Raw genomic sequence first — 10865 nt, 5'->3', positions numbered from 1 at the left:
GTTCAGTTTTTAAGGTAAAGATTTCAGTGTCATCTCTTTGCATAGATACTTTTTAAACAAAATGGGATTTTTCTGTATATACTTTTTTTTTGGAAATAGTTGTAAACTCCCAGGACATTGCAAAGAGCATAGAGAGGCCCCATGTTCCTTTCACCCAGCTTCCCCCAGTGGTCACGGCGCACATGACCATAGTACAATGTCTGTACATACTATTGTGTAGCTTTTTAAGAAAATTACTACTCTAATGCGAACATCTTTCTGTGTGTTACTCTCTGTTCTCCCAGGTGCCACGCTTGGCCCCTGCGGTCTAGTTTTCACGCCGCAGCCAGAGGGATTCAGTTAAAATCTAAGGGGGATGGCAGCCCTCCTTTACTCAGAATTCCCAAGGGGATCTCACCCCACTCAGAGTCTTCACAGTGAACTAGGAGGCCATGATGATGGCACCAGTCTCCCACCCCCAACCCTCTTAAAGTCTGGTCACTTTTGTCTGGTCACTTTTACCACTCTTCCCCCTGACTCACTCTGCATCGGCCATGCTGGCCTCTTTGCATTGTCTAACATCTCAGATGTGCTCCTGCCCCAGGGCCTTTGCACTGGCTGTTCCCTCTGCCTGTATGCTTTTCCTCAGGCATATAATTGATTGTTATATCTATTATTCATTGTATGAACAGCTGCCCCCCAATTAGGATATGAGTTTCATGAAGGAGGTATCCCAAGCACCTAGAGCACACTGCTATACACCTAATAAGAGTTCAGTGAAATATTCACTGACGTACAAATTAAGAGTGATTAAGAGCTTGGATTCTGTGTTTGAATCCCAGCTCTGCCACTTAGCTGCGTGACCTGGAGCAAGTTACTTTTCTGTGCCTCAGTTTCCTCATTTGTAAAATAGGGGAACAATAATTATCTATCTCACAGGATTTAGTTACCTTAGCTAAAGATTACCTTAGTTAATGCATGTAAAGAGCTGGTGCAATGTCTGGCATCAAGTAAATGGGAAGCAAATGCTAACCACAGTATTGTTTTATAGCATTGCTGTTAATTATGTGCCATGATTGATTTTAGCAATAGCTGGATATTTAGTTGCTTTCCATTTTTCATGGGCTTTTAGAAAAGTACAGTGAGCTTCCTTATAGCTAGAACTTTGCACATGCTCCTAATTACTTCTTTAAGAAAAAATATTTGTGATAGCTTTCTTTTTCCACATAACTGCTCTCCCCAACCAGAGTTATTGCTGGATAACTCCCCAACCAGAGTTATTGCTGGATAACAATTCCTTTTGATTGTTTTTCCATCACCAGTGTCTTATATCTCATAGGTTGCACACATAGCCCTCAAGCAATCGTTGTTGAATAAATGAATATTTAAGTGAATGAAAAATATACTTTTCCTAATACAAGCTGACACATTAGTAAACTGCACATTTGTGTTTCAGAAATGGCACATGGTAGGTACCTGTGGCAGAGACTGCCGTTGTCCTCAAGTAGTCATTCTTCTCTTCTATAAAAGCAGAAACACTGATTGATGGTAGGACACATTGGTGTCCAGAATAAAGACTCATTTCCCAGCCTCCCTTGCAGCTAGATGTGGTCATGTGACTATGCTCTGGCCAATGAGATGTGAGAACTTCCCAGTAATGGCCTTAGGGAAGGAATGTGGTCTCTCTCCTTCCTCTTTTCTATTAGGTAAATGTTGATATGGTTCCTGGAGCTCTTGCTTCCTTATTGGACAATGAGAATCACAATTTGAGAATAGTAGGACAGCTAGATGGAATGAGCTTCAGTTCCTGACAATCATGAAATCGCCATACTGGCACTCTACTGCCTGTAGGTACTTGAGAGAAGTAAACGTGTCTCCTTGTTTAAACTACTGTTACTTTGGGTTTTCTATCCTGCACAGCCAGACCTAATCCTAACTCATTCAGGGCTCAATCAATATTTCTTGACTAAATGAATGGAAAGTTGGTACCTACGTTCCTGGGTTTGCATTTGGCAAAGCATTTTCTCAAGCTTTGTTTAATTTGGTAAAAGTGCTAAATTAAGTTTCCAACCTTGTACCTTCCAAAATCTACTGCTAGTCTCTGGTATTTCTATAATGTGATGTATCATGTAGGATGCATCTGTATACAAAGGTCACTCAGTTTGGTTTAGACAAAGACATTTAATTATCTCAGAAAACAAAAGTCTTGCATCTCCATTTGACATAATGATTCAATGATGTCATCCAGGACACAGGCTTTTCCTATAGTCTGTTTCCCCTTTTTCAGCATTTTACTGACATCTTACCTCATGGTCCCAAGATGGCTGCCACCACAACCAATATCATATTCTCACACAGCAAAGGGAAATGGGAGTGGGCACAACAGTCCCTTTTCCTCCTGTGGCTTCCTCTTTTTGTCAGGGAGGGAAATCTTTTCCAGAGGCCCCCCAGCTGGTGTCCATCTCTTTGGCCAGACTGGGTCACGTGACCTCCTCCACAGTAATCACTGGAAAGGCGACAGAATTGCTCTGATTGATACAGACCAGCTGGTCCTCAGAGTGTAGTCCACAGAATCCTGCGGTCTCTGAGACCCTCTGAGTCAGGGGAGCTGTGAAGTCAAAATGATTTTCATAATGACACTAAAACGATACTTGCCTGTTTTCATTGTGTGGACATTTGCACAAATGGTGCAAAAGCAGATATGAGAATCCTGCTGTCTTCTATTAAAGCCAGTCATTGAAGAGATTTGCATAAAATGTAAAAGACTGAGTGCCACTCTTCTCAGTAAATTTTTTTGATTTTGAAAAATATTCATATTTCATAAATTTTTTTATTACCATGTAATGGGATTATTATTGTTTTAAATGAATTACAGTTGTCCCTAGATATCCTCTGGGGATTGGTTCCAGGGCCCCCGCAGACACCAAAATCTATGGATGGCCAAGTCCCTTGTATATTGTAAAATGGTGTCGTAGGGTCAGCCCTCAATATCCACAGATGCAGGACTCACCCATGCAGGGGGCCGATGGTAATAAACAAATATTTTAAAGTTTCTCAGTTTTCATTTCTAAGTTGGTATCTTGAGATAAATCAATTTGAGAATTGCTAATTTAGATGAATCCAGGAGGTAGACACCATTTGGTCTGCACAAAATCAAGGTCTTGTTATAAGGAATGAGAAGAAAATGGTTGTCCAGGAGACAAGCAAGAATGTCTGCCACACTTTCCAAGAACTCAGATTATATATACAGCCTATGTATTGTTAAGTACTTGTATCTATTTTTTTTTGGTCATTTGAGTATATGGTTTATATTAAATTTATACGTCATGGCACTGAGTTTCATATTTCAGAGTTTAGACCCAATGGTTCTAGCACTAATTAGTTATATAACCTTCAACGGTGCCTTCACCTCTAGGAGCCTCAATATCCTAATCTGTAAAATGGGATAATGGACCACTCTTATCATTTTTGCAAATTCCCTCTTCCGGTGGGTTAAAGAGATAAAGTACAAGAGCACCTAGTACCATTCCTGACACATAGTAGTTGCCATTAATTCTCTCTCTCCTTTTTTTTTTTTTTAACTTTTATTCATGTTCTAAGTCACAATCATCCTCATTTTGGTTCCTTGAGAAACTGCGGCCTACCAAGGTGATGTTTTAATATGACGTGTGGTGAAATAGCCAGAATGACATGTGTGGCCCCTCACTGTCAGCGGAACATAAGATTGCAAGTGACCAGGCAGTGGTGAAATGGTTCTTCCCTTCTCCAGCTCCTGATCTATTCTCTCTCTCTCTCTCTGTCTCTCTCTCTCTGTCTCTCATACACACACAGCTACCTAAATATATACGTATGCATCTGTATTTATTTATTTCATGCCTGACTTTATATCCTATCCTGAGAAATAGAACCACACATAAATCCAGTAAGCAATTTCCCACCATCTTTGATGGGCTTATTACATTGTCCCCACCAGGAGTAAAATTGTTATTTTAAAAAAGGCCTGAGGGGCTGCTTAATGGGCACGGGAGTTTCCTTTTCATTTAATGAAAATGTTCTGGAACTAAATCATGTTACTGGTGGCACAGTGTTGTGAATGGACTAAATGCCACTGAATGTTACACTTTAAAATAAAGCGGTGGGGCTTCCCTGGCGGCACAGGGGTTGAGAGTCCGCCTGCCGATGCAGGGGACGCGGGTTCGTGCCCCGGTCCGGGAAGATCCCCCATGCCGCGGAGCGGCTGGGCCCGTGAGCCATGGCCGCTGAGCCTGCGCGTCCGGAGCCTGTGCTCTGCAACGGGAGAGGCCACAACAGTGAGAGGCCCGCGTACCGCAAAAAGCAAACAAAGAAAAATAAAGTGGTAAATTTTATGTTATGTGTATTATACCACCAAAAAATACATAAAGCAGTCCAAGAGGCTTTCCGGTCCATTTTAGGGAGACTTGGAGAGGGGGTAGGGTTCCCCAAACTCAAACCTTCCACCACAGTGAATCCTCCCTCTGATGGAGGCTTGGGGCCCTACTCACAGACTCGCTTCCTCTTGGACTGACTGGTCCATCTGCCTGTCCCACCTCTTCATTTCCTCCTGTCCTGGAAGCTGGAAACATTACAAATACACCCCCAAGAATGTCTTACGTAGAATGATCTGCAAAGCTGTGTCTCTTACCAGAATGGAACTGTTGTTGCTAATGCCTAACGAGCGTTACCTTCCGAAGCTGCACCAAGACGTGTGTTCACAGGCAGTATCTTCGTCCTTCCCCATTTCAAGGGAAGGGGATGGCTTCTTGGCACTTTTTGGAAATCCAGGATGCGTACTCCAACTGTTCAAAGACCTGCCGTTTACTTACTGTACATGTGTTATCAGAGACCCCATAAAATCAAGCGACTTCCTCTGCTTTTGTCCAGGACTCTGGAGAAAATGACACTTAATCACCTCAAATTCCCTTCTGTCTGTGATCCCCTCCGAGAAATAAAGCCATAAATATGTTTAGTTTTGTTGACATTCACACCGGAAAGAGCAGAGAGTTGCAGTAGTGCGGTTCCTTTCCTATTTTATTACCAAACAGCAAGAAAGAAACAGCAGAGGGGCTTTCCTGGCAATTCAGGGTACGACAGTGTACTTGTTTTTTCTCCCCAAGGCGGGGGCGGGGGGGGAGCGTATCTCTTCACACCGTTGCCAAAGCCAAAAGGCTTCTGAATGCACTGATGCTGCACACAGCCATTCAATAAAATGCTTAGAGCACCTCTGCCCCGGAGCAGGGAATTGGGGGACCTGAAAAGCGTTCATGAACAGAACTGCGTCCTCTCCTCCTCCTTGCCTCACGTTTGAAAATATCAACAACATTCCTGTCCACTGTAATCAAATACTTACGCAAAAAGCTATGGAATGCGCAATAATTTGTCAGGCGTCCTTTTAGTGAAGTCCGCTAGAGCAAACTCTGGTGGGCCCCCTTGACCCTGAGAGAGTGTGCCCTTTAACCTTATTTGGGCCTCTTTTATGTGGGGCTTCACTCTGACCAGATGGCTAAACTATCAAAGGATTTTATGAGTAAAAACTGCTTTCTCGACTCACAAGTTGTATATTTCTTTCCATGTTAATGTGAACTATCAACCCAGAAGCTTTAAATTGAAAACACAAAAGGTGTCCTGCAGCTGGGCCTCCAGCCTCCCCGCATTGTGTGTGAGCACAAGGGCTACGGGTGTTTGCAGAGAAAACAGCTGACACCCAGATGAGGACAATTTCAGCTAAATATTTAAAATAGCCATCAAGAAAGGAATGATTGATTGATATTTTTTTTTTTTTTTTTTTGGTTCCAGCCATGATCTTTTATCAAGCTGCAGGCAAACATGCTTCCTGCATAAATCCAAACTGTTATCTTTCTCTCTCTCTATCCCATGCTTCCACCTTTCAGGAAGGCTGGGTGACAAACAGTTATTAGACCCAACTGCACCTGGAATCCTAAATCGAAAATGTCGCCTCTCAACGTTAGATTTCAAGTTACATAGTCCTGAGAGCTTGGGTGGGTGGTGTGTGTAAATGAATAGTTTGTTTTGTAAATTCTTGGAAATGTTCCTCAGAAATGAGTTGACTCAACAAATATTTATGAGCGTAACCCATGAGGCAGACAACGATTCTAGCACCAAGCAGATTGCTTGAACCAGAGCTGGAGGACTCCTATCGAGAAGATGCTCATTTGTGTTGTGTGCTGAGAAAAGCAACAAAGAAATAAACACCCCAAAATGGCAGGTGGTAATAAGTGCTAAGATGAGAACAAGACAAGGCAGTGTAATGGGGCCGTTGTGTCGTACAAGGATGACTCTCAAGTCTGTATGGTTAGGAAAAGCCTCATTGAGAAGATAATGTTAAAGCAAAGATCTGAGTGAGAAGGAGCCAGCCTCAGGAAGACACAGGCCAGAGCTCTCCATTCAAAATATAACACAAGGGCTTCCCTGGTGGTGCAGTGGTTGAGAGTCCACCTGCCGATGCAGGGGACACGGGTTCGTGCCCCGGTCCGGGAGGATCCCACATGCTGCGTAGTGGCTGGGCCCGTGAGCCATGGCCGCTGAGCCTGCACATCCGGAGCCTGTGCTCCACAATGGGAGAGGCCACAACAGTGAGAGGCCCGTGTACCAGAAAAAAAAAAAAAATATATATATATATATATATATATATATATAAAAAACACAAGCCACACATGTAGTGCTAAATTTTCTAGTGGCCAGCTTTAAGGAGGTAAAAAGAAATGGGTAGAAATAATTTAAAGTTATTTTTATTTTAATAAATGTTTTTAAAATATTATACTAATTACTATTTAAATGTTTTTATTTAAAAAGTTTTATTTTATTTTAATATATTTTATTTCACTTGTATTATATACAATTTTATTTGAGTTTTTAAAACTATTTTAAATTTATTTTTATTTATTATTTTATTTATTTTTACATGTATTTAATAATACATTTTGTTATATTTAACCTCATATGTAATGTTAAATTTTCTAGTAGCCAGATTAAAAAGGGTAAAAAAGAAACAAGTGAGATTAATTTTAATAATATATTTTATTTTTACTAAACTCAGTGTATCCAAAACATCTTTTCAAAAATGTTTTGAAAAAAATAACAAATGAGATTTTTTTACTTTTTTTTTTATCCCACAATAAGTCTTTGCAGTCTGGTACAGGTTTTTTACCGACAGCACATCTCAATTTGGACAGTAAATTTTCATGAGAAAGATTTGATCTGAATGTCCATTTCATCAGGTTTACAATTGAAAAGGTAGATTCACATACGCAAATTGTACTAAAGATACTTAAACATGTTCTAATAGTTGAATGAAGTATCAGTTTTGAAGTTTTAAATTAAAATGAAGTAAAGTTAGAAATCCAGTTCCTCAGACACAGCAGCCCCATTTCATGTGTGGCCCCCATGACACGTGGCGATCAGGTGGGCCAACTCAGGTCTGGGGAGGAACATCAGAGCTTCAGAAGGCCAGCTCGGGGGAGAACCAGTCAGCACAAGGTCTGGGGGCTGGAAAGGGCTTGCTGTCTTTCAGGAGCAGAGAGAGTAACCACGGCGGGGAGCAGAGGCAAGGATGGGCTCGAATCAGGTCCCGCTGGGTCTCACAGGCTGTGCAGAATGCTTGGATGTATCTTAAGTGTGACTTGTTAGTCCCCAAATGGAAGGCAGGGGCATAGAGTAGAACTAAGTTTATTGTGATACTTTGGAGAGTAAGGTATCAACTTCTGGGAACACTGCATATGTCCACACCAGCCAACCTAGGAACACACACCAACAAATGTCACAGGGTCGTAGGGAGGTTCACAGCACTGCTGGAAAAGCAAAATACTGCAAGCAGCCTGAATATCCACCCATCTGAGAAAGGATAAATAGAACGTGATACGTTCCTGAGAGGAAATATGATCCTGCAGTTGAAAAGAATCATATGTATCAACATGATACATCTCAAGAACAAGAAACTCTTTATATAAATTAACTTATAACATTTAAAGATACAGATATATAGAGGTATACACATAGAATATTAAAATTATTGTAACATAGGCTAGAAGGAAACATCAATATCGTGATAGCAGTCACTTTGGGGGGAGGCCTTCAGAAAAGGTACAGTGGGCTTGACTTAATCAGTAATGTTTTATTTTTTATTTAAAAAATGTCAGAGATTGCAACAGAATGATTCTATTTGCTGATATGGGGGCAGTGGGAATGTAAGTGTTTGTTCTACTATGCTCTGTACTTTTCAGTTGATTTGAATATTCTCCAAATTTAAAAAAAATATCAGAAGAGAAGAGAAAGGAAACCTTTGTCACCCTCAGTCCTCATATGCTATCTGTCTCTGCATTTTCTGTAACCTTCCAGCGCTGACCATGGCTTAGAATTAGGCAGTACGGATCTATTACATATTGCGTTTACTTATAACCTTTTCTGGAAAAAAAAAAAAAAAAAAGTTGCTGGCCTGGTTCTGCAATGTCTGAGGCTGACAATCAAGAGCATTTTTAACTCTTTCTTCACTAGCGTCAAGCCACCTATTTTTTTTTTCTCCCCACTAGGATTTTTTTTTTTTTTTTTTTTTTTAGGTACGCGGGCCTCTCACTGCTGTGGCCTCTCCTGTTGCGGAGCACAGGCTCCGGACGTGCAGGCTCAGCAGCCATGGTTCACGGGCCCAGCCGCTCCGCGGCATGTGGGATCTTCCCGGACCGGGACACAAACCCGCGTCCCCTGCATCGGCAGGCGGACTCTCAACCACTGCACTACCAGGGAAGCCCTAGCTTCAGGATTTTGAGGCCTCACATGTCCCTGTACCTCTCGTGGTTTGGAGCATTGAAGGCCAAATGTGTTCCACATTGAGCAAAAAAATAAGTTAAGTGGAAATTCAAGACTTGGCATCACCATTCTCCATTGCTGCAAAGAAAGTAAAGAAATTCCTCTTCTCTGATTTCTGAAGCTATAACTTCTGTTAGGGACTCCATGTCTGTATCCTTCCCAAAGTTGCATGCTGAAACCCTAAGCCCCAGTATGATGGTATTTGGAGGTAGGGCCTTTGGGACATCATTAGGTCATGAGGGTGAAACGCCCAGGACAGAATTAGTGCCCTAATAAGAGGAAACACTAGGGAGTTTGCTTCCTCTCTCTCTGCTCTCCACCATCTGCAAACCAGACACCAGATCTGGTGGCACCTTGATTTTGGACAGCCTAGCCTCCAGAATTGTGAGAAATCAATGTTTGTCACTTATGCCACCCAGCCTGTGGTATCTTGTGACAACAGCTCGAGCTAAGACAACTGCCAATCCAGCCTTTCTATAAAGCTGTGTGGCTCTCAGCACTCAACTTCCCCGAGCCTTAGTTTCCTCATCTGTCTCATGGGGATAATATCTCCCTCATAAAACTAATATGAGATACAAGTGCAATAATGCATGTAAGGTCCTTGGCGCAATTGGTGTTATATACATATATGTTAATTATTCCTGTATCTCTCTTTTTGTTGCTAACATTTATGTGACCAGATGACTCTATTGGATGGTGGCTAAGAACTCAGGTTTGTCAAATAGGCGTGTTGGAAACCTACTCACACACTTCTAAGTGAACTTGGGTCACTTGATAGCCGTAGGGTAGCTGAGAGAACTGAAGGAGATAATCCTTGTAAAGCCCCTTCCTGGCAGGGGCCCTGGCCCGAGGTTTGTGCTCAGGGAATGTGGGCTGCCAGTGAAGGCGCTGATATGCGGAAGGCCCTGGTTCCTATTCCGTGCAGGACAGGAGCGGTGTTTGCAGCAGAGAAAGTACTAGCATTTCAGAGAGTCCCGCCTGCTCACGTGCAGCGCACAAGCTGACTTAATCTTGCAAATGCATTCAACAATTTCTTAGAGACAAATGTTATTCTGAGCTGCATCTCTATCAACCACCACACATCCTTTTAAAAAGCAGCCTTTTATATTTAAAAGAATGGTTTGGCCTCCTGTTTGTCGCTTTCTAAGTTGCCCTAGTTGTCATTGTTAACCCATCAGGCTTGCTTACCCAACCAGGTTTATCAATGGCAAATGCTGAGGGCTTCATTGAGTTATGACTATAAACATAAGGGATACGAGAACAAGGTGAAAGGTGGCTTCTTTATAACAGCTGTAATTTATCCAAGATTTTGTCCTGGCCTTTGATTTGGGGTCTGAGGATCTAGTGTCCCCCTGATTGCATTAGGAGCAGCCTTAGGGGCCAGACGGAATTCCAAGGTCCTGGAATCAGTTAGAAAGCTGGAACATACACATGTGTGAAGTCACAGGGAAGAGGCCTTTATAGCAATCATCCTCCAAGACCCAAACACCAGCTCTCTGCCCAGGTGACCTTGGGAGAGGACTGGCCAACTTCAGGGACGTCCAACCTGCTCTCGTGCTCAGAAGGTCCCCTTAAATACTTGGTTTAAGGCTCTGCTGTTGCCATCTTGAAATTCTTAATAAGGTTTGTTTTTGTTTTTGTTTTATTTATTTATTGGCTGCGCTGGGTCTTTGTTGCTGCTCGCGGGATTTCTCTAGTTGCGGCGAGCGGGGGCTACTCTTCGTTGCGGTGCGCAGCCTTCTCATTGCGGTGGCTTCTCTTGTTGTGGAGCACGGGCTCTAGGCGCACAGGCTCAGTAGTTGTGGCACCCAGGCTTAGTTGCTCTGCGGCATGTGGGATCTTCCCGGACCAGGGCTCGAACCCATGTCCCCTGCATTGGCAGGTGGATTCTTAACCACTGCGCCACCAGGGAAGCCCTCTTAATAAGGTTTTAACAAGAGGTCCTGCACTTTCATTTCGCATTGGGTCCTGCCAGTTCTGTAGCCGGTCCTGGGAGAGGAAGCCAGGGCTCTCGCTCACCCCAGACACAATCAGGACAGTTATAATAG

Source organism: Delphinapterus leucas, chromosome 15 (assembly GCF_059928025.1).
Source record: "Delphinapterus leucas isolate spDelLeu-1000000601 "Yukka" chromosome 15, BTC_Dleu_Yukka2, whole genome shotgun sequence".
Classification (NCBI taxonomy): Eukaryota; Metazoa; Chordata; class Mammalia; order Artiodactyla; family Monodontidae; genus Delphinapterus; species Delphinapterus leucas.
The sequence above is the reverse complement of the archived record's forward strand: the minus strand, read 5'-3'. Positions refer to the sequence as shown.